We start from the raw sequence: 24,142 nt of genomic DNA on the forward strand, positions 1-24,142 counted from the left end.
AGAAAGAGAAAGACGAATATCATATGATTTCACTTGTATGTGAAATCTGAAAAACAAAACAAGTGAACAAACATAACAAAACAGAAACAGACTCATAGATTCAGAGAAGTGGTGATCACCAGAGAGGAGGAAGGTAGGAGGGTGGGTGAAATAGGTGAAGGGGATTAAGAGGTACACACTTCACAGGGATGTAATGTACAGGATAGTAAATATAGTCAATAATATTGCAGTGATTTTGTATGGTGACAGATAGTTACTAAACTTGTATTATGGTGATCAATTCATAATGTATATAAATGTCAAATCACTATGTTGTACTAGAACTTATATAATATTGTATGTCAACAATACTTCAATTAAAAAAATGAAAAAAAATGATACATATAGCACTTAGTGCCTGTCATATCATAAGTGATCATGGTTAGCTACCAAAATCATTATCTTTGTCACTGTCATTGTTTTTAATCTTTATTATTATGCCTCAGCTATCAGTTGAAGGATAAAGGACTCAGGAGGATTTTCCTAGTTCGATTATCTATGTGTACAGAGAGGTCATGTATGAGTAGGTCAGTGCAATTACTTCATGTGACCCAAATAATTGAACTAAGTTTTGAAGACAGGTAGACATTTGTTCAGAATTGTCAATTTAAACATCAGACCCCCTCACTGCTATTCAGGTAAAATATTGATAGTCTTTTAATATGTGTCCTCGTGAAGTGATAGAGGCAATAATACTGGACTCAGAATGAGAAGTTATAAACTGAGACTGATCCTGCATCCTGTTCATTGAGCAATTTCTGGAACTTTCCTGAAACTAAGTTTATTTCTCAGTAAAATGATGGCCTTGCCTGCCATACAGTCAAGTGAGATAATATATGATTATATACTTTACACTATGAAGTCCTATAAGGATTGCCAATATTCATTTAAAAATTATTCATAAAGTTCTTACTCTGTTAAACATTGAGAGTTACTTTTATGGTTTTTTTCTTCTTCACCATAATTCCAAATTGTTAATCTTGGCTATTTGCTTCTGATGAGAGTGGGCAATAAAACTTTGAAAGAGAAAGACCCTTATTCTTAAAGGCTATGGAAACATTTTATTCACCAAAGGAAGAAATTTACTGTAGGAATTTAATAGCAAACTTCATGAAGCACAGAAAACCACCTTTAAATCAGTTTTTTCATCCTCAGTCCTAAATCTAGAGCACACAGAAATACAAACAGACAAAATATGTTCTTCAGAGTTTGCTCTGTCCTACGGGGGAAAACAGATTTGTTCTGATTTGTTTGTACTTTCCTGGAAATCTACATATAATAAATGTTTTAATAGTGTACCAAAGACTCCAAGAGCCTCTTACAATAGCAATGCAGGCAAACAAAGTTTGCTTGTTTCTCTTTTGATGTGTGATTTATTTGGAATCCTAGTTTTATTGAAGAACAGATTTTCTTTTATGCTGGATCTACAAGTCTTTAACATAAAATAAAGAATAACATATATTCATTGTGTACAGCACAGTCATGTTTCTATTACAGACAGCAGACTCTTAAGACTTTGTATCTTAAGATGGCACACACATCATTATTATGTGGCATTTGAAATACATAGCTCAGTGGTTTTAAAGCTCCGTGATGCTCAGGACCACATGCTTCCCATATACAATTTTGCCATCTGCAGTATCCTGATAGGAATCTATATATCCAAGTACTGCAGTAAGATTAGGAGCTACAATAACATAAACAGATGCTACGCACTTTTTTTTCCAGTTGTTAGAAAATTAATACATATTATGAAGATTTTAAATTTTCTGGATAGCAATTAAATATTTTTATAATGTAACATTATCTTTTATCAAATAATACGTGGAAGTAGTTTTAAAAATTAAATGGTTTTATATAGTTTATTTAAAAAAAGAAAAACAGTTTCCTTCTCCCCGTCACCCCCCTTCCAGTCCTTGATTCCCACTCCATGGAAGTAAACACCCACCGCTAATTTAGCTCCACTTTAGTGCTCATTTAGTTCTTCTATTTGTCCATATTCTTATGTAATACGCTTGTATTATTTAGTAGATTTTTATTCAAATATAGTTACTTTCTACTAACCTTACATTGTACTCGTATATCAACATCATCTCCTAACTTCACATTTTATGTTTTAGATATAATAACTATTTTCTGTTATTTAGACTTTCATTTTTAAGATACCTAAGTTTTTTTTTAAGGATATATCATATATCGCTGGATATTTCTTACAATTATTTTTTATTATTGATGATTTTCCTTTTCTTCTGAATTGGCTCTGATTATTTCTAATTCCCCTTTTTTTGTTTGTTTGGGTCTCTGTATTTCATGCCACAGCTTTTCTCAAGTATCTGGCAATCCTTGATTATCTAATATATTAAGAATGAAGCACTGAAAAGCTGATTGGGACCTCTTAGTATATGGAAAGCATTTCTCAGTAGCAAGTGGCACTACAATCTGAAAAATCTCTCATGAAATTTTGGACGATGTCTGATTTTCAAAATCTACAGATTCTTTTGCATTTGGGATGATAAATTCCTCTGAGAGAATTCTCCAGTCTCTTGCTTAAAGGGGAGAATCTTGCCAACATCCTGAGAGCAATAGCAAGAAAGGGCCTTTAGTGTCATGGATTGGAATATAGTCCTTCAGTTAATCCCCTCGTTTCAGTATTGCTTCCAGTCGCTAGTAGTACCTGTCGTCCCTGGATTCAGTTTCTTGGGCTCAGTATCTCGAGAAAGTAAGCTGCCAGTATTCTGCTGGAATGAGGACAGGTTATTTCTTTGCTGTGTGGATTGACGGGAAGGGATCTGTTAGGCTAATTGCTTTCAATTCCATTGGCACTTTCAGAGCTATTTAGGGTGCACTGTTCTTGAACCCTTCTACGGTTGTGCAGGTAAGGCATCTTGTGTCGGAGGTTTTCTCCACTCTCAGCTCTGGTTTCAGATTTATTTTTCGAAGTCAGCTAACTAACTCCTTTCCATTTGCCTCTCAGCTTCAGTAATGCTGTTTTGTTGTTCTCCTTTTACTTTTACTTGGAGTGTATTCCCTTTGAAAACATTTTCATCATCAATTTAAGGGAGTTTAGAAGGCAACACAAGTAAACAAGTGTTTAATATGTCATGTTTAAACAAAAGTTCACAATGTCCTTCTTTCATGGGGTCTAAGCATGATCCTTGAGGAGTATTATGGAAGAAAGAAAATTTCAAAAAATTTACAAGTTACATGGCAGAACTTTTGATAGTTTTTTCTTATTTAAAGCATCAAATCACTATTCAATCTATCTTAATTTGGTCACCAAGTCTTAATGTTTTGGAGAAAACTTTAGCCATATCATCGATAGACAGTGAGTCATTACTTCTTACTGTTGTCACTTAAAAAGTGTTCCACCCTTTCTATTCACATCACCAGATTGTTCTATACAATCCAAAGCATGATATTGATTATCAAGTTATTTTCTGTGGACTCTGAGTGTCTTTTGTTTGACTACTTTGTAGTTTTATTTAAGGGATTTCCATTGCTTCTCATAAATTCTCACTTGTGCTTTGAATGTTTTCCCCTTTCCTAGGCTGTAAAACTAGTAATCTACTGAACCAGAAAATAAAGACTCTGAATATTGATCTACTAATTTAAAAGGCCACTGGTGAATCCAACAGATAGATTAAAATAAAAACTTGTAGAGAGGATTTTTCTACCCCCAGACTAGAGGAAAGGTCCTAAAGTTGAAGGAAAAGGTGGAAGGGAGAGAAACAAAGAGCAAAGATTGAGTTAGAGAGAAAAGCTTGAGGCCGGCAAGCAGAGAGCCTCCTTGGAGTCCTATTTGCTGCTTCCTGGTGAGAACTGCCATGGAGCGCAGCCAGCGAGCACCGACCTGCAGTGACACGGATCTGTGGGGCATGAAGCCCCAGTTGAGTGGCTTAGGACACCCATGAGATGCCTGAAACTGAGATTGAGACATGGACCAAAGCACTGTAAATGGATCATTCTAATAAACACTCTATTAAGAATCAAATTATTCTTTTCTCCTTCTTTCTGAGGATAAAGGGGAAAAAAGTATCTTGGCTACTTTCTTCCAGTAACAGATTCCCAAAGTGTAGTTAATGGATTTGTACATCAGAATTATTTGGTGGGACTGTTATAACATATGCCCCTCAGCCCCACTGCAGCACAGTCCCTGGAGGTGGAGCCAAGTGTTCTGCCCATTAAAGAACTGCCCTAGGTTGGTGTGATGCACACTAAAGTTTTAAAGCCTCTTCTATGATTATCTCTATTTTGAATGATTCCCAGGAGGGAGAGTATTACTTATATGAATTAATGCAGAAATTCAAATGTTTCTGTTTGTGGTTTGGTAGATTTTGACCTACATTTGCATAAAGGACCTTTATTAACTGGTCACACTTTAATCCCCTACACATGACCTTTATTTTCTAATTATTCCTAATTATAAATCTACTATCTATTCATCCATCCACCTATCCACCCATCCATCCATACATCCATCCATCTCTCTTATTAATTTGTTCATTCATTAATTTAACAGGCATTTATTGACCAAAATTATATATTAAGCATTTGGGAGATGTTGACTACCAAAAGATATAGAAGAAAGGATCAGGGTTTAAGAAATATATACCTGGGTATGAATCCTACATATGTTATTCATAAACTACGTGAGTTTAGTCAAGTTAATTTATCTCTTTACGTTTATATCCTCAATGTCAGTAGGGAAATAATGATTTCTACTTTTCAGGGTAACTGTGAACAGTAAATCATATAGCTAATATAAACTATGCAGTGCATTGTGTAGTATAGAATACTAAATCTTCTTGTATTATTGTATAATCTTCTTGTGTTATTGTATAATCATTTAAATTATTATTCCTGTACACCTTGTGTAATTAACCTCTATGGAATTATACTGTGGGTGAGGATTTAACCCTGACATGTCTTGTAGGCTTTGGTCTGACAGGGATTTGTTCCAGTTGTAAAGTATAGAGCTTGGGAGTAACTTCAAGAAGTAACTTCACAATTATATTTTTACATCAGTAACAAAGTGGACATTTAGGCACAAGTTTATGGACTCTAAACAGAGTAAAATAACAAGGGCAAAGTCATATATAAAGACAAGAGCACTGGAAAATGAGGGACTTTTTGGATGAAGAGATTCAAAGAAGTAAAGACTGAAGAAATTCTGAATCTAAATTTCAGAATTGGTCATAATTTTTATGTGGTGCCATCAGTGTAGGCAGAGAGGAAACTAACAATGAAAAGAACACTTTTTTTTGATGTAACTCATAGCTCTGTGAGGGAAAAATCCATGAAGATGAGTAACTAAGACAGCACATGAAAATGTAACTATAGAAGAACATACAAAGTATTATGAAATCACAGAGAGGAAGAAAACAGGTAAATTTAGAGACTGCAGATAAAATACCTGGTATAACAAACACAAGCCCACTCCCAATATTTGCAAGGCTCAGGCAAGAACACAAATAGAGACCTGCACGCTGTTTGCCTAAATATTTAAAAGTTAAAAATCAAACTAACAAAATTTTATGCTAAATATGTTTTAAATTCTAGCTACTAAAAACATGGACTTTCATAACTGTTTGGAAAGCCCAGTACTAACTGAAATTCTTTTAGCTCCAGTGAGTTTCCTATGGGAACTTGGTGGTACTGGATTAAAAGGTTACAAGCTCAATTCCAGAAACCCCTTTTCTTTTACTATCCCACTCTCCATCTAGCATGGCAAGGGCCTGTGGACATCTTGGCATGTACTGTTCAAGCTCTATCCATCACCATCCCCAAAAGCCACCCCTTGGCCACTCCTCATACCTTGGCTTGTACACACTATTGGGTTAAGACATTTGGACAGGGAATTCTGGATTTCTGCATACCTTGGACATTCTCTAGGCATGGAAGAAATGGGTTCTGGTTACAGGATGGCCACATCCATGACTCTTTAAAACATGGGGCTTAGAGCAGTGGACCCTCTCTCTTGGGTTTCAGTTCATTTTAAGCAAATGTTCTATGGAAAACTTGAATATCGATGAGATAAGTGTGGGCCGGAAGAACAGACAAGAGTTCATCTGAAGGAGAAGATAAAGGTTTTTCTGAGAAGATGGAACAGTATGAGCAAATGCACAGAGATGAAAAAGAAAATGGTTTGTGTGAAAGAAGTTAACCTGGCAAAGCTCACAGTGGAAAGCTGCCCGCTCCACAGCAGACCTGGTCCACAGCAAGTGCACTGCAGACGCCGTAGAGAATCGCAGTCAAGGATTCAGGCCCTCCTGCATATCTACATCCCCAGCCTAGTGCTCCATTTGGAGGCCATTTATGTGAGGCCTCCTTATGATAGGTCTTGACTAAGCCCCTGTTGAGACATCTCTGCCAGGACCTCCTTATAAGAGGAACGAGGGGAGCTTGAAAACACTTAACTTTGATTCAGTTCTCAGTATTCATCCACTCCTAGCCCTTCCCCCTCAACCTCCTCCAGCCCCGGGGGTCCATAAAATGTTAGGAGTCTTCCCTTTGGGACTTAGTGTCTCCCCAGCAGTGAGATGATCCTGCTGTGCTCTGCCCCACCCCTGCCCTTGCCTCAGTTTGCATGGTCACCTCTAACCTCTGGCCTCACCCAGGGCCGTGCCTTTGAGAAAAATGCTATTGTAGGGTTTCCTCTGTCATATAGGACTAGCAAATGCCCTTTTAAACTCCACTCTACCCTTGTCTTTCTTTCCATGGTAAGAAAGCAATTTTATATTACAGCATTATTAAGAGGAATTCTCTTCTATGTGTTGAGAAATGTTATGTTTAAGAAGAGGCAGAACCTAAAGAAAGTTTAAGAATTACTGAGTGGAGCTTCCCTGGTGGCACAGTGGTTAAGAATCCACCTGCCAATACAGGGGACACAGGTTCGAGCCCTGGTCCGGGAAGATCCCACATGCTGCGGAACAGCTAAGCCTGTGCACCACAACTACTGAGCCTGCGCTCTAGAGTTCGTGAGCCACAACTACTGAGTCCACGTGCCTAAGCCACCGCAATGAGAAGCCCACGCACCACAACGAAGAGCAGCCCCCGATCGAAGCAACTAAAGAAAGCCCACATGCAGCAACAAAGACCCAACACAGCTAAAAATAAAATAAAATAAATAAATTTAAAAAGAATAAAAAATTTTAAAAATAAAATAAAAGTAACTTCTTAGAGAAGGTCTCTCCTATCATACTATTGAAAAAAAAAAAAAAAAAAAAAAGAATTACTGAGTGTACACTTCCAGCACTGGCTGCTTGTGCCTCACACCTGCTTTATAAAAAAGGACTTTGGAGAAAACTCACACAAATGTCTCCTGATAGATGTTTAAAAGGAAGTTCAGTAACCAAAGGCAAGTTTCATTTAGGTGTTAATGTAAAAGTAAGCATTATTGGAACTGTACAAACTAAGTGATCACTATCTTTGTAAAAAGAAAAAAAATATGGAAGTTGTTCCAATATAAAAAAGATTAAAATTTTCATTTTAAGATAATTTATATTGTTCATGGATAAGTCTGCTCTTGTCTCTTTTTCTGGGTATCAACTATAATGAAAAGTAAACGCCCTGATTAAAACACATAACTTCCCCTCTCTCAGAATAATTTTATGCGTATTAAAACTTTTTGATTACAAGTAAGTGCCAGAATTTTCTTATTCTCCTTTAAGCCTTATTTCTCTGGCTTCCCATCTGCTCTGGTTCCTCCAGTTTGGCAGTATGATCAGCTTTTTTTGACTCACAACCCTGCTGTTCTGCCTCTGCCTTAGGATCAGCAGTATACATTACAGCATAAGTAAGTGTAGCCTGATCTCCTATGAAGTCTAGGCAGGGAAAGAGAGAGACATCCATAGGCCTTTCTAGCAGCCTTCATCTGTGGATATCCGGATTTTAAGGGTTCCAACTAGGCTGACCTAGAGATTTAAACACAAGTTATACACACAAGATCCAGGTGCCTGGGGATATGGAACATGGGTAGTAGCTGATTTTTCAAAGTCAACCTCAGAATAAAAATCAGAAAAAGAGATAAGTTGTAAAAGAAATGAACTAAGCATATGGAATGTGGAGAAAGAAGGTTTGTGGATAGGAACAGAGGCAGCTCAGGTTTTACTGGCTTTGTAATCCCAAACCAGTTCCCTATGTTACCTGTAGATGAGATAAGAGTGCAAAAATATGACTAAGCTTGGCTTTCTTTAGAGCAGTTATCATAACCCCAAATGTCTGCAGAAGAGAGACACATGAATGAGTGAGGCAAATCCTGTGTAAGAGCATTGTGATCACGTTGAGGAAATGGTGAAAACTGGCAAAATGAAGAGTATTCACATTATCTAGTAAGAAGAACTGTTACTCAGGTGCAGGCAATTATTGCCATTTGGAAATAAGGTCCAATGTTGTCATCTATAGATTTATGAAGAGCTGTGTATCTAAAATTTAGGTGAAATCTCCTGTTAAAAATGTTGGCAGTAATTAAGAAAGGAGAAACAGTACTCTATGTATAGCAGCAAAACAAAGTCTGCACTTGGTTGCAGACTACCAGTTTGAGAGATCTATTTAGATAGTAAGAAAAGCTCAGTTAGCAAATCAGTCTGATCCTGACCATTTTGGACAATCTCTGTGGGCACTGGCCTAATGAAGGCTCCATAATGTTGAAAGTTATTAAACTCTGTTATCAGAGTAGAATGACTTTCCCCCACTCCAGTAGTTCCTATATAGATAAAATTTTCTTAAATGCACGCCTGGCCTCTATCTGTACTATTACTCACTTTGCCCCAAACGGTTGTGAAGTGAGCCTTGATTAATGAGTATGGGAACAAGAACTTGATATGCATGACTCTTCTCTTCCTTTCTTCCTCCTGAGGATAAGCTGCTCATAGGGCAAAGTTAGTTGCCATTGTTACTCTAGGTACTTCTCCATCACTGGGAAAATTGCAGCACACAGACCTGCATGGTTTGGCCCAAGGGGTTGAATAGCTTGACCAATTTGGGGATCCTGTTTGAGCAAGTCTACTTGTCCAGGATAGAATAACGTTCCATAATCTGAACGTCCTTCAGGTTATATTTTTACTTCCATATGCTACTCCTTCATTTTGTTTCTCAGATGAAGTCATATGGGGAAGAGAGATGCTACTTATCAGCTGCCTTTTGAGAGACCTCAATGAATGTGTGCCAGTTTTGTTTTACCAGCAAATCGTGTTCTATTTGATTATCTATTAACGTATCATAGAACACTATTTTGAAAGTATTGATTTTGTCCAATATTCTCTATTGCACACATAGAAGATAGTATACTGATTTATATAAGGTTACCTGGAAATTATTGTCAAATCTATGGTAAAAAGTAAGATAGACTTCTAGTTTCCTTTCTGACATGTAGAGAACTTGGAAGTCATCTCTCCCATTTTTACAAAAGGAAAAAATGCTGAACAATTTGTAAAATAACAACTCTTCTTAGATCCTTCAGAGAATTGAGGCCACAGAGTAAGCTGTCACCCTAAAAAATGCAGAGGAAGGTGGATACTGAGAATCAGAGCCCACTAGGAGCAGAAGCTCACCTCTGACGACAGTACTAGCAGAAGCACGCTGTGACTGATGAATTGCTGGAGGCTCAGTATGGACAAGCTTGAGTTAGGTATTCCGGGGGCCCAGTCTTAGGGGGACCCCTACAGTTTCATGAGTTTTACCTCCAGGAACCCAAGCATGTGAAGATTCTCTCAGGGTGAAAATTGGAGAAAAATCCCCTCTTGTTTCCAGCACAGGGAGGGAAAAAAAGTAACCATTTTAAAATGTACTCAGAGCATTCTGTTCTTACTAGAGGCTGCTTTCAAAGGAACCTCTTTTGCCGGATTCTAATTGACTTGAGGTTATCAGAGCAAAGGCCATTCAATAGAGTAAGGATCATCTTTTCAAGATATGGTACAGGAACAACTGAATATTCAATTAAAAAATGAATCTAGATACTTTGCACAAAAATTAACTCACAATGGATCATAGACCTAAATGTAAAATGCAAAACTATAAAACAGCTAGAATATGACATAGGAGAAAATCTTGAGTTTGGTGAAGAGTTTGATACAACACCAAAAGCACTATGAAATAGAATACCGGTAAAGTGAACTCCGTTAAAATTAAAAACTCCTTCTGTACAAAAGGCACTGTTAAGAGAATGAAAAGACAGCCATGGGCAGGAAGAAAATATTTGCAAAACGCATATCTGATAAAGGACTTGTATCTAAAATATGCAAAGAACACTTAAAACTCAACAATAACAAAGCAGACAACCCAATTTTAAAAATGGGAAGAAGATCTAAACAGGCCCTGCACCAAAGAAAATATGCAGACGTAAATAACCATAGGAAAAGATGCTCAACTTCATATGGCATTAAGGACTTGGAAATTTCCTAATTTCCACTATTTTTTTTACTAACGTAGAATTGCTCTCTTACCATACCCATGAAGCAGTCCAAATTATGGAATTTGTTTTCCTATTTTGGAGGTAAGGCAGCATACAACCAAAGCTCTTTTAATTAATTGGGCTATTCCCTCTCTTCATGACTTGGTTATGGTGGAATACTCCAAAAGGCAGCATTGCAGTGTGGCTGTTCTCCAGAGGCCAGAAATCTAAATTGTGGTTAAGCTCACCAATGTTATTTCATTCTGCACATCTAGCATACATGAATAAACAAAGTAGTGTCAGCCCTGAGATTCAGTCAACAGATATGCTGTTAACCATATATATGTCCTCTAAAGACCCAATGGAGTAAATAATGAAATGTTATCACAACATAAAAGTAAATTCTTTGCAAATAAGTGTATGAAAACACTCAAAAATATTTACCAATACTTATCTTAAATTTTGAATTTACATTTTATGTTAACATTAAATTCAGAAGGATAAAATCTGTATTTCAAATTCTTAGAGTAATTCTGGCATTTCCACTGCTTAATATCTGATCAACAGAGCGAACAGTGTGTTTTTACAGATATCTGCTGTTGAAGGAACCTGCTGTGCAAAGAGATGTAGATTTTTTCAATTTCGGGAAATCACTAGATTTTATTGTCTCCCTTTTATTATTTCTTCTTTTTTCATGAATCCAATCATGAATATGTAAGAATATTGGCAGTCTATTTGTAGGTACAAGGAAAGTGCAAAATAATATTCTATTCAGAGAATTTTCTATTAATAATATCACCTTTAAATTAATGTATAAATGAAACACCTCACACAATAAGAATTCTTAGCATCTTTTGTTTATATGTGGAAAACCTCCTTTTTCAGACTCCTGTGAACATATGTGTGTATGTACACATTCACAAGTCCACGTTTGTATGTGTGCTGTATTAAATGGGTCAGGGAGATCTGGAATACAGTGCACACTCAGTGTTAGTACTAACATATGGAATTACTACAACTTCATTGATATGACCAAATATTTACATGAAGGCAAATGTATAGTTTTGGTGTGTTTCAATGTCAAGCAACAACAAAGAACTAAAACTTTGACATGCAGATTCTTAAAGTTTAAACTGCTAAGATATTTCTGGAGAGAATTTGATAATGTCAATAATGTGCCTTAAAATTAGTCACAATTTTAGTCCAATAATTCCACTTCTAGGAATTATCCAAGGGAAATAAGCAGAGATACTCAAAAAGATGTATCTGCTGAGAAATCCACTGTTGTATTATTTGTTGGAGTGATAGAAAACAAACCAAGATCCTAATAAAAGGGTATATGTAATTTGATGAGATATTATGAATGAATAAAAATATGTTTTGGAAGAGAATTAATTATGATGTGAGAAACTGTCCTTGTAATATTATGTGGGGTAAAACAAAGCACAAACTTTATACAGAGTACGATCATGATTTTGTCTTAAAACACATGTACTCAAATGGTAGAAGGAAATATTGTACATTAAAAAGTTAATAGTGACACTCTTCTATTGCAAAATTAGAGATACATCATATCTTAGTTTTATAACTAATTTACTGAATGAAATAGAATGTACAAATTAATTTTTAAATTAGCATATACGTTACAGTACCTGGTTTAGTAAAAGCCACAAAATCAAGAGAAATTTCAAAATCCTTGGATTCCAGAAGTAGTTAAAAACTATAGAACTTACTAAATAACATCTAACCATGATAGCTTCTGATGAGAAGACATGAAAAATCAAGAAGGACTGTTAAATTCATGTGTACCTTCAAAGCCAGATGCTGGAGACTGTCCCATTTTATAACTCACCCATGTCCCCCATTGTTAACTAGGTGGTTATTGAAAGCCTATGTCTGATACTTACAGAGAAAAAAAGAATCAAGGAAATAGAACGAATGAAATGATATGAAAGGTATATAAACCATGAATTTTTGTGATTAAAAATATTAGAGGCTATTGCATGTTTCTCAAAGCCACATAATTAGTGTAGAGTTACCTAGGGTGTCTAATTAAATTCAACAAATAATGGTTGAGCGTACTCTTCACTCTGAAGAGGTGAATGCAAATGGCTCTTGCTTCTGAGAGGTTTTCACTGTAATGAGGGATTAATTGTTCTGTATTTTTCTTTGGCTATAAGAGCAAAATCATCCGTTACTTACCATTGATAAATCAAATACATATACAAAATATTTATATACATGTTTAGAAGTATACTTTGTGTGGTTAACTGAAGATAGTTCTTAGAAGAACAAAATGGAATTGTTGAATTAGTAAAGTAGATATTTGGAATTGGCATAAAAACAATATTGTGGGAATTTGGTAGGAATAAATAGGAACTGGAAGGCATGGTTCATGACTCTGCTGTTTACCATCTTCTTGAAGAGAGAAAATATGTATAGGAAGTATCATGAACACAATGAAAAATAATGCACCTCAAGAACACAAAGAGCATGCAAGCATGTTGTGTAGGCATTAAAACAGGTTGGGCAAGATTGTCCTTTGAGTTTTGTGGTAAGAAAATCAGGATGGCATTTTTTTTCTAAATAACAATGAAACGAGAATAAAAACAGTGCCTAGCTCAGTGATATGTTATGCAGATGTGAACAGCATATTCTCAAATAATGTTCTTGAATTAATGCACAAAAGCAGTTTTTAAAAAGAAAAATTTATGTAGAAACTAATGGTTTGTCTTTGCAATTTCCCTTACTTTGATATTCTAAAAAATGAATGTACTTTATTAACTAAAAAGGTGTGCGTGTCTTTGGTGGGGCTGATGGCAAACTCTAGGAGGGCTCACGCCAAGGAGTACTTCCCAGAACCTCCGCTGCCAGTGTCCTTGTCCCCACCGTGAAACAGAGCCAGCCCCCGCCTCTGCAGGAGACCCTCCAACACTAGCAGTATTTGTGCTGACCACCAGAGCCTCCCATCAAGCCTCTTAGATAGCTTCAACCACCAGAGGGCAGACAGCAGAAGCAAGAAAAACTACAATCCTGCAGCCTGTGGACCAAAACCCACAGTTACAGAAAGATAGACAAGATGAAAAGGCAGAGGGCTATATACCAGATGAAGGAACAAGAAAAAACCCCAGAAAAACAACTAAATGAAGTGGAGATAGGCAACCTTCCAGAAAAAGAATTCAGAATAATGATAGTGAAGATGATCCAGGACCTCGGAATAAGAATGGAGGCAAAGATTGAGAAGATGCAAGAAATGATTAACAAAGACCTAGAAGAATTAAAGAACAAACAAACAGAGATGACCAATACAATAACTGAAATGAAAACTACACTAGAAGGAATAAATAGCAGAATAACTGAGGCAGAAGAACGGATAAGTGACCTGGAAGACAGAATGGTGGAATTCACTGCTGCGGAACAGACTAAAGAAAAAAGAATGAAAAGAAATGAAGACAGCATAAGAGACCTCTGGGACAACATTAAACGCAACAACATTCGCATTATAGGGGTCCCAGAAGGAGAAGAGAGAGAGAAAGGGCCAGAGAAAATATTTGAAGAGATTATAGTCGAAAACTTCCCTAACATGGGAAAGGAAATAGCCACCCAAGTCCAGGAAGCGCAGAGAGTCCCATACAGGATAAACCCAAGGAGAAACACGCCGAGACACATAGTAATCAAAATGGCAAAAATTAAAGACAAAGAAAAATTATTGAAAGCAGCAAGGGAAAAACAACAAATAACATACAAGGGAACTCCCATAAGGTTAACAGCTGATTTCTCAGCAGAAACTCTACAAGCCAGAAGGGAGTGGCATGATATACTTAAAGTGATGAAAGGGAAGAACCTACAACCAAGATTACTCTACCCGGCAAGGATCTCATTTAGATTTGATGGAGAAATCAAAAGCTTTACAGACAAGCAAAAGCTAAGAGAATTCAGCACCACCAAACCAGCTCTACAACAAATGCTAAAGGAACTTCTCTAAGTGGGAAACACAAGAGAAGAAAAGGACCTACCAAAACAAACCCAAAACAATTAAGAAAATGGTCATAGGAACATACATATCGATAATTACCTTAAACGTGAATGGATTAAATGCTCCAACCAAAAGACACAGGCTTGCTGAATGGATACAAAAACAAGACCCATATATATGCTGTCTACAAGAGACCCACTTTAGACCTAGGGACACATACAGACTGAAAGTGAGTGGATGGAAAAAGATATTCCATGCAAATGGAAAGCAAAAGAAAGCTGGAGTAGCTATACTCATATCAGATAAAATAGACTTTAAAATAAAGAATGTTACAAGAGACGAGGAAGGACACTACATAATGATCAAGGGATCAATCCAAGAAGAAGATATAACAATTATAAATATATATGCACCCAACATAGGAGCACCTCAATACATAAGGCAACTGCTAACAGCCATAAAAGAGGAAATTGACAGTAACACAATAATAGTGGGGGACTTTAACACCTCACTTACACCAATGGACAGATCATCCAAAATGAAAATAAATAAGGAAACAGAAGCTTTAAATGACACAATAGACCAGATAGATTTAATTGATATTTATAGGACATTCCATCCAAAACCAGCAGATTACACGTTCTTCTCAAGTGCGCACGGAACATTCTCCAGGATAGATCACATCTTGGGTCACAAATCAAGCCTCAGTAAATTTAAGAAAATTGAAATCATATCAAGCATCTTTTCTGACCACAATGCTATGAGATTAGAAATGAATTACAGGGAAAAAAACGTAAAAAAGACTAACACATGGAGGCTAAACAATACGTTACTAAATAACCAAGACATCACTGAAGAAATCAAAGAAGAAATCAAAAAATACCTAGAGACAAATGACAATGAAAACACGACAACCCAAAACCTATGGGATGCAGCAAAAGCAGTTCTAAGAGGGAAGTTTATAGCTATACAAGCCTACCTAAAGAAACAAGAAAAATCTCAAGTAAACAATCTAACCTTACACCTAAAGAAACTAGAGAAAGAAGAACAAACAAAACCCAAAGTTAGCAGAAGGAAAGAAATCATAAAGATCAGAGCAGAAATAAATGAAATAGAAACAAAGAAAACAATAGCAAAGATCAGTATTTGTGCTATTTTTGTTCTTTTGCATTTCCATATACATTTTAGAATTAGCTTGTCAGGTATACACACACAGACACACACACACACAGAATTGGGATTTTGAATGGAATTTTACTGACTCTGTAGATCTTTACAATAATAACTCTTCCAACCTATGATCATAACATACCTGTCCATTTACTGAAATCTTCTTCAATTTCACATTAAATAAGTGTATTAAAATTTTTACATAGAGATCTTATATGTCTTTATTAGATTGCAACCTAGGTATTTTATATGTTTAGATGCTATTGTAAATGGCATCTTTTGAAATTTCATTTCTGTTTGTGACTGGGATAGAAATATAGTTAGTTTTTGTATTTTTTTAAAAATTTTACCGTGCTTTCTAGACCCTCCAGTACAATGTTGAATGAAGGTATTTATAATGGGCCATCCTTGTCTTCCAATCTCAAAAGAAAAGGTTTTTTAAAGCATTTCACCATTAAGTGTGATATTTGGTACAGGTTTCTTTAGATAGTCTTTATCATATTAAGCAAGTTGTTTTTCTATTCCTAATTTGCCAAGAGTTTAATAATAATAATTTGATTTCTATCAAAGCCTTTTCTTTTTTTATTAAAGCACTATTTATTGCTGTTAAGATGGATTTTTTTAAACAAAATACTTTCCAGAATGTTTCATAAGTTGCAATTTTTTTATCAGGTTCTGATCTTACAGGAAATGTATCTTTAATAACAATAGCACAACTGACATTTATTGTATTTACTGTATATTAGGAATTGTATTAAGCAGTATAGTGTAGTATGAAAGGTCTCAGATCCTGGTTCAAGATTGTCTGCTTAGAATCCTGGCTCTGCTGCCTACTAGATAGCTAGGTCCTGTTGAGGACCTGGGGCATATTTTTTATCCTATGTGTGCCTCAGTCTTTTACATCTACAAAATGGGGATAATAGAGTTGTGAGGAATGAGTGAATTATTATATGTGACACATATAGAACAGAACTTGTTACATAATAAACACCAGGTACATGTTAGCTGTTGTTGTTGTATACCTATACTCGTTTATTCCCTAGCAACTGCATGAGGTGAGTACTATTGTTATCTCTATTTTACAGTTGATAGTGAGACTTAAGAGAACTGAGTCGTGTGTCCACAGTTAACAAAGCTAGGATGTGGCAGAGCTGGAATTCATACCCAGTGTGTCTTAACCACGAAATCAGTGTATTTTAAACTTTTTACAGTTTGATCCATAGTACATTGTGATCCACTGCACACATGTACACACAGACATAAAACGCACACACTTTAATTGAAAGAAAGGTTTCACAATATCTTACCCTTACTACATGTGATGCACTTTGATATTTTCTTTCATTTCTTCCAAAAATGCTAGTCGTGATTCTATGGGTTATGACATAATTTCGAAAACACTGCACTAAGCCATAGTATTTATTCATTCGTTCATTCATTCGTTCAACAAAATGAGCTTCTTCTGTGTAGCAGTCATGGTACCAGATGTTACTGTTAATGGTTTGGTTTTTTTAAAAAATAAATTTATTTATTTATTAAAAAAAAAAAAAAAGGTGTGCGTGGTTGCGGATGAGTTGCCTACCTATAAAATATCTCATACTAACTGGTAACTGGGAAAACAGGAGACCTCATAAGATTTTGAACTTGAATCTACCTCAGCAATCCTATTAAAATTCCAATTATACTTGTCTCTCCTTTTCTATTTCTTTTGGATGTTTTTATCCTGAGCTTCAACTCAGGCAGGCAGATCTCCTCTCCATTTACCTTTCTCAAAAACCGTTTCTTTACCTGACCCTTATAAATCTTTGGAAATTTCAAAAACTAAAAGCCTTTCATAATTAACTGAGCACACTGGGGGTATATGTGCTTTTGCTTACTGGGAACATAATGGTCATGTTAATATATTTCCTGTATCTATAAAAAGGTGTAAAGATCTAAATGTTTTCTTTAAATATTTAATTGCTCTCAAATAATTCAGTTAGTTACTTACTTTAACTTGAAAACTGTATTCTTGAAAAACGTAAGTGGTCACTTTTTCAGCCTCAGATAGTTTTATAATTCATAGTAAATAATTAGAGGGACTAATTAATTACTCATGCCTCCTCTTCATTTTAATGTGGATGTATGTTTATCCCCATCTTGTTCCAAAAATAACAGAGGCAAAGCAATGATGTTAGAAGACCCTTAACTCTGATAAAATGTAGTTGAGTTGTTAAAATAAGGAGAAATTGTTAGAGTTATAGAGACTGCAATTTGGAAGTGACCTCAGAGGGCATCTAATTTAACTGGCTGCCTTGTGGATTGATGTCTTCTGAAAGGCTCAGGAGTTGTGGCTGTGTAGTTTCTGCTTGAAGACCTCTAGAGAAAGGAAACTCATTCCTAATGCAATTAGGCTTTTTCAATTTCTGGAGAGAATAGTTATAAAGCTCTTTATATTCTTCAGATCTATTTTATAACCCAAAACCAGAAGTCCTGCATTTTTTATAAATGTAACTTTCCTCTTCAGAGTTTTAAAATTGAAATCAAAATGTGTACCAGAGGTCCTCACTGCAAGGGAATAATATTCAGTCCCAAAGGTAGATGGTATTTGACATTTCTGCTTTAGTGAGACTGACTTGTTTTCTTCTTCTTCTTCTTTTTTTTTTTTTTAAGCAAGCAGTACATGGAGCTAGGGCCTGACAATGTCTATGTTCAGATATTCAAAGTGTTTCTTACACTGAAATTGCCTCGTTGGTTAGGATAACTAAGGGACACTGTAGGAAGTTAAGAAAAGTCATATTAGTTGAGGAATGTCTGGTTATTATTTGTGTTTGTGTGTGTGTTTGTATAAATGTATCTGTGTGGTTGTGTCTATGTTTATCATGTGTCTGTAGAAGTGGCTGTGTATATGAGTAAGGAAGGAGTACAAAACAGAGATTTATTATTGGTTCTGACTTCTTTGAGTGTCATTTAAACTTAACCCCCAGTAACTTTTAGCAACAGAGGAAGACTTTTAACTGTTGCACCTGTATCTTTGAATCATCTTGTGTTTTCACTTGAATATATAAGGCATAGGAAAAGTAGAGATTCATAAATAGCTTCAGGTGAATTGTGCATAACGTTGAATTTGTACATTAGATCAACTTTGTAGAGATTTTTTGATTTCAAGTATGTGTGTCTTTGTTGGAATAAGCATGGTATTTGTTTGTTTGTTTGTTTTGGAGGAAGAGAAATAATCATTTGTTTGAGCAGTTATGTAACCTGGCCATATGTAGTACTCCTGTACTGAATTAAAGATTCTGATTTTTGTATATGAGAAGTGAAAGATTTAACTTGCAAAATGTGAAGAGAAAATTATTAGATTTTGCAAGCACATACTATTACCTTCTGCACGCCATATTTGGGGTATTTTTAAAAATAAAGAATACCATTTATAAATTTGGAATTCTATCTTTCCTGGGTACCCAGAAAATAAAGCCAAAGGACTCATTTAAAAATACACTGGTAACTTTACTAATTAAATGTTCCATATGTAAATCAGTGGTACCAAAGACATGGAGCTTTTAAAAAACCTTATTGTTATAGGAGTACATATTCAATTGTCTATTTGGCTCTATTTTATGTGCTAAAATTACCAGGCATCTTGAATATAGTGTTCATTACATGAAAAATTAATTTTCTAACACAAAAAAACATAGTGATTTTTGAGTTTTACCTTTTCTGTCATATGAAGTATGCTTAGTATGCTTTTCTTTGCAAGACAATTTTAGAAATATTAAAGAGACATTTAAAAAATCAAATCTTTAAATACATAGAGGCCCTGAAGTGACTTTTTTCTTCATGTTTTCTTCTAAGGTTTTTAAGTTTCTGGTACAAAGGAGCCCCAACTGGCTTTTCTTGGCTCTGATATCTCTTGATCCACTGTGCTTATAGCATACTCTCTAATACATTTTGACTTTTATTTTATAAAAAAGCAAAAAGCAAAAAACGACTTTCTAAGCTTGTGCTCCACATTTTCCTATAGTTAACTTGAAACTTAGCCACAATCATTTATATTAATTAAAATCCAAATCTTAAAAATATAAGATTTGGATTTTAATCTTAAAAATATAATTATCTGAAATAATATATCTGAAGAAATCATATTTAGAATATATAAAGTACTCATACAAATTAATAATTAAAAGGCAAATAACTAATTGTTCTAAGTGTGCAAAAGAATTCAACAGACACTTCACAAAAGAAGATGTTAGAGTGCCCAATAAATACATGAAAAGCTGCTTAACATCTTCAGTCAAGAAGGAAACGCATATTAAAACCATAATAATATATCGTTGTTCAAAGAAGCTGTACTATTTCACCCTCCAACCAGCAATATATGAGATTTCCACCTATTATACATCCTTGCCAATATTTTGTATTGTCATTCTTTCCCCCAATTCTAATTGTCTGAATTAGTATGTCATTGCTAAATAATATTATTATACATTTTTTTTTTTTGCATGTGGCAGTTTCTTATGAAGATAAACTTATACCTGTCCCATGATTAAGCAATTCTACCCCTGAGTATTTTTTCAAGAGAATGAAACAAACATATGTCCACAAAAAGAACTGTACAAAATGTCATGACAGCCTTATTCATAATAACTGAAAGTGGAAGCAATATAAACATTAATGAATAGCAGAATCATTAAACAAATTGTACTACAACTATTAAGTGGAATACTACACAGCAGTAAAATGGGAAACAAAACTACAAATGCACACAATAATGCGGATGAATCTGAAAATTATTGTGAGTAAAAGAAGCCACTTTCTAATGTTGCAGGCTGTTAATTTAAAGAGGACATTTCTGTTGTTTCTTGCAGTGTTCTAAATATGTTGTGTACAATATGTCCAATAGCTTCATGTCAGTGGCCACTACCACTGACATGCAGCTGTTAAGAATTTGAAATGTGGTTAGGTTAGTGTGATTAAGAAAATGAATTTTAGATTTTATTTAACTTTAATTAATTAAAATTGAAGACTAAGTAGCCACATGTAGCTAGTGATTGGTTACTACATTGCACAACACAATTCTTTATTTTAGGTGGTGGTTAAATGGGTGTGTACAATTGTCAAAACTAATCAATATTAAATCCTAATACTTTATTAAATTTACATTATATCTCACAAAAATGCAGACGTGGCAAAGTTTGTAAACATTTCTATTTAAACAACCAACAAAAACTAAAATTTAAGACACATAGTGACACATTTTTCAGAGGATACTTAAGAAGGCAAGAGGAATAAAACTTCATCTATCTTCAAAATTCAAATAATCCCCAACAAATTAAAATACTGAAGGAGAGCCTTCAGGCCCAAGTCAGTCTCTGTCTGTCCTAGCCTTTCTTAAAATTTTTTAAATTTATAAGCTGAACCCACAGTATGCCATCTATTTATTCCAATGAGTTACATATGTGATTAATTGCATGGCTTTGATTAAACAGCAGATAGCTTGGGTTGATCACCCACAACCTCCAATCAGATTAGTTCTATGAACTCTATCTAATTCTCTTATTGCAATTAACTCCACTCTTTCCACAGGCTCCTAAGAGAATCCTAATATGACTAGTGTCAAGAAGTAAAAGGGTTTGTGAGTTTGCCTTACTTGCAAAGTAACAATTTAGCCTGTCACAGTTTGCTGGGTGCTGGCAGAAGACATGAAGCTCATGGGTCAGAGACAAAGGACTTTACTTGTAGCAAAGCAAGAAACATGAACTTCATTGTTGACCTGAAACAAGTAGACTGCTAGATATTTCCCCAGAAAAGATTGGTTTATGTGGGATCAGCAGAGAATTGCAGTTATGTGTCTGCAGCCGTGGCAAGCAACATGCAAGTCCCCACATGGGAAGGGAAGGAGAACGCTTTTATAGAGAGGAAAAAGAAGTTGGGCGGCTATATTAAACAAAGAGTCCGTGGCTTTTCATTGGATTCCTTGCCAGGAAAGAAGAGGAGTATTTCTTCTTTCTGTTGGACTCTGCTATCACTGAAGGGCATGAGAGCTCCCCGTTTTGGACTCCCATCTCTATTTAATTGTGGTTTCTGTTTCTGTTTTATATTTCCTCCTTTTTTTTTTAAATTTTATTTATTTATTTATTTATTTATGGCTGCATTGGGTCTTCGTTTCTGTGCGAGGGCTTTCTCTAGTTGCGGCAAGCGGGGGCCACTCTTCATTGCGGTGCACGGGCCTCTCACTATCGCGGCCTCTCTTGTTGAGGAGCACAGGCTCCAGACGCGCAGGCTCAGTAGTTGTGGCTCACGGGCCTAGTCGCTCCGCGGCATGTGGGATCCTCCCAGACCAGGGCCCGAACCCGTGTCCCCCGCATTAGCAGGCAGACTCCCAACCACTGCGCCACCAGGGAAGCCCCTATATTTCCTCCTTTTGATCAAGATCTTTCTCTAAATTATCACTGATCAAGAGTCAGGTTTTCTGGTTTCAGAGTCTTTTTGTCCTTTGTCCTTTTTGTCTTTTTGTCCTCAGAATTCTTCCTGAGTGTAGTGTCTCATGTTAGAGGGAAAGTGCAAGGATTGGGCACCTATTAAATTCACATCTGAGTAACAAAGAGGGGGTGGAAGGAGAAGTCTCAGGCACTTTTAATCTAAAGTCCATATGTTATCAAGATGCGAGACATTGGAGATCACCTGAAGTGTTATGCCATCATCAAAACTTTGACAACAAACTTCCAACAGACGTGTTCCGTATATCTTGGGAAAGCTGTCTCATCAGATGTTATCTGCTTCAGTTCTGGGACGTCTTTACTTTCAGGTCACCAGATAATGTGCAGTTACAGTCAGTGTTCGGCACCTTTAGGTGCATCATGTGAATCCAAGTGTCTATTCCTTGGAGTTTGTTGGCACAATGTTTGGTTAGCAGTACCTGATAGGGACCCTTCCAGCCACATTGAAGAGAGTCCTTCTAGAGGTTTCTTTTCCAATAACTAAAATCTTCAGATTGCAAAGTATGACACTTAAGGTCTTCATCTCCCAAAGGCTCACTGTGAAAAGATTGTTCTACCAAAATATGGTTACTTTTAGGAGAAGCAACATTGCAATTAAGCCTTTGCAGTATCTCTCCTTTCATCAGTTGTGAGTCAAAAGAAACAGTAGTCAAGTGCATTGGGCACCTTGTGACTATCTCAAAGACTGAGAGTTTATAAGTTCCAAAAGGGGTTGGTCTGAGATTTAGAAAGACCAGTGCTTTTGGCCAGAGTACTGGAGGGCTCCTACAAATTTGCCATTTGAGTCTTAATGCCGTTAGTGTGTTCAACTGAACCAGAGGATTGAGGGTGGTAAGCACAGTGACAGTGTTGTAAGACCAGCCAACAGCACAGACCTGTCAAGGCACCTGGGCAGTAAAATGGATTTCTTGATCATTATGCAATTTGAGTGAAGTTCCCCAGGTAGAGATAATCTTTTCCAAAAGGACTTTAGCCACAAGAGGCAATAAGCTTATCTGCAAGGAAAGGCTTCAATCCAGTGTGAAAACATACCAAACGTGACTAAAACATATTTATATCCATTGGATGGAGGAAATTGTCCAAATTCCAATTGTCAGACCTCAAATTGTCCATTAGGCAGTTTAAAATGGCCAGGAGCAGTAGAAGCAGGCTTCCTCGGTTGTACTTAGGACAAGGGGGACAAGGGAGATAGGCACTTTCTTCAGCTTTGTTAATGTTTCCCCACCAATACTGATTTATAAAGACTATCATTTTGTTGGTAAACCAATGGTTTAATGCATGTACAGTGGTAAGCAGGGAGAATTTTAGATTCTGCAGCAGTACTGGTTTGTTATTAGGTCCAAATCAGAACTTTCTCTTTTTATCAAACCAACAATTGTTGAATTTCCAATCTTGTTCTTTTTTTTTTTTTTTTTTTTCCTGAGTCCACTTGTTGGCCCTCTCCATCCAGTTTTTCTAAATTGTAATTTGGGGAAATATCCCTTCGGACCATGACAGAGTTTTGTCTGCTGTTGGCCCCTTTAAGGGCAGCATTCCTTGCAGAAATATCAGTAAGGTGATTTCCTTTAGCTTCCAGACACTCAAGTTTAGAATATACAGGAAATTTAATGATAGCTAAAACAACAGATAAAAATATCACATTTAGTAATTCTTGAACATAAGGACATTTTTAATCTTATTTCCAAATGGAAGTAAAGAAACCATATTGCTTCCACAACATTCCAAAATCATGAGCTATTCCAAAAGCATATCTACTATCAGTATAAATATTGACAGTTTTGTCCTTGGCTAAAGTACAAGCCCTTGTAAGAGTGTATAATTAAGCATGTTGAGCTAAAGTAGCCATAGGCAAAGATGCTGCCTCAAGAACATCAATAGGAATTGTAATAGTACACCCAGCACATTATTTGCCATTGTCACCTTTTAAGTAAGAACCGTCAGTGAACCATGAGAAGTCAACCTTACCCAATGGATTTTCCTGTTATGAGGAGTCAGGAGGTGATCCAATAGCATTAAGCAGTGGTCGTGACGGACTTTCTCTGCTATGAAGAAGAAAACAGTATTTGGGTTAACGTTATTACAACATAA

The 24,142-nt window shown here is 35.9% G+C and overlaps 1 pseudogene; it reads right to left on the reverse strand.

Annotated features, from left to right (window-relative positions):
* LOC137767148 (DNA topoisomerase 2-binding protein 1 pseudogene) overlaps positions 1-24,142 on the reverse strand; it is a 63,159-nt pseudogene that overhangs the window by 34,641 nt on the left and 4,376 nt on the right.

Source organism: Eschrichtius robustus, chromosome 7, assembly GCF_028021215.1.
Source record: "Eschrichtius robustus isolate mEscRob2 chromosome 7, mEscRob2.pri, whole genome shotgun sequence".
NCBI lineage: Eukaryota > Metazoa > Chordata > Mammalia > Artiodactyla > Eschrichtiidae > Eschrichtius > Eschrichtius robustus.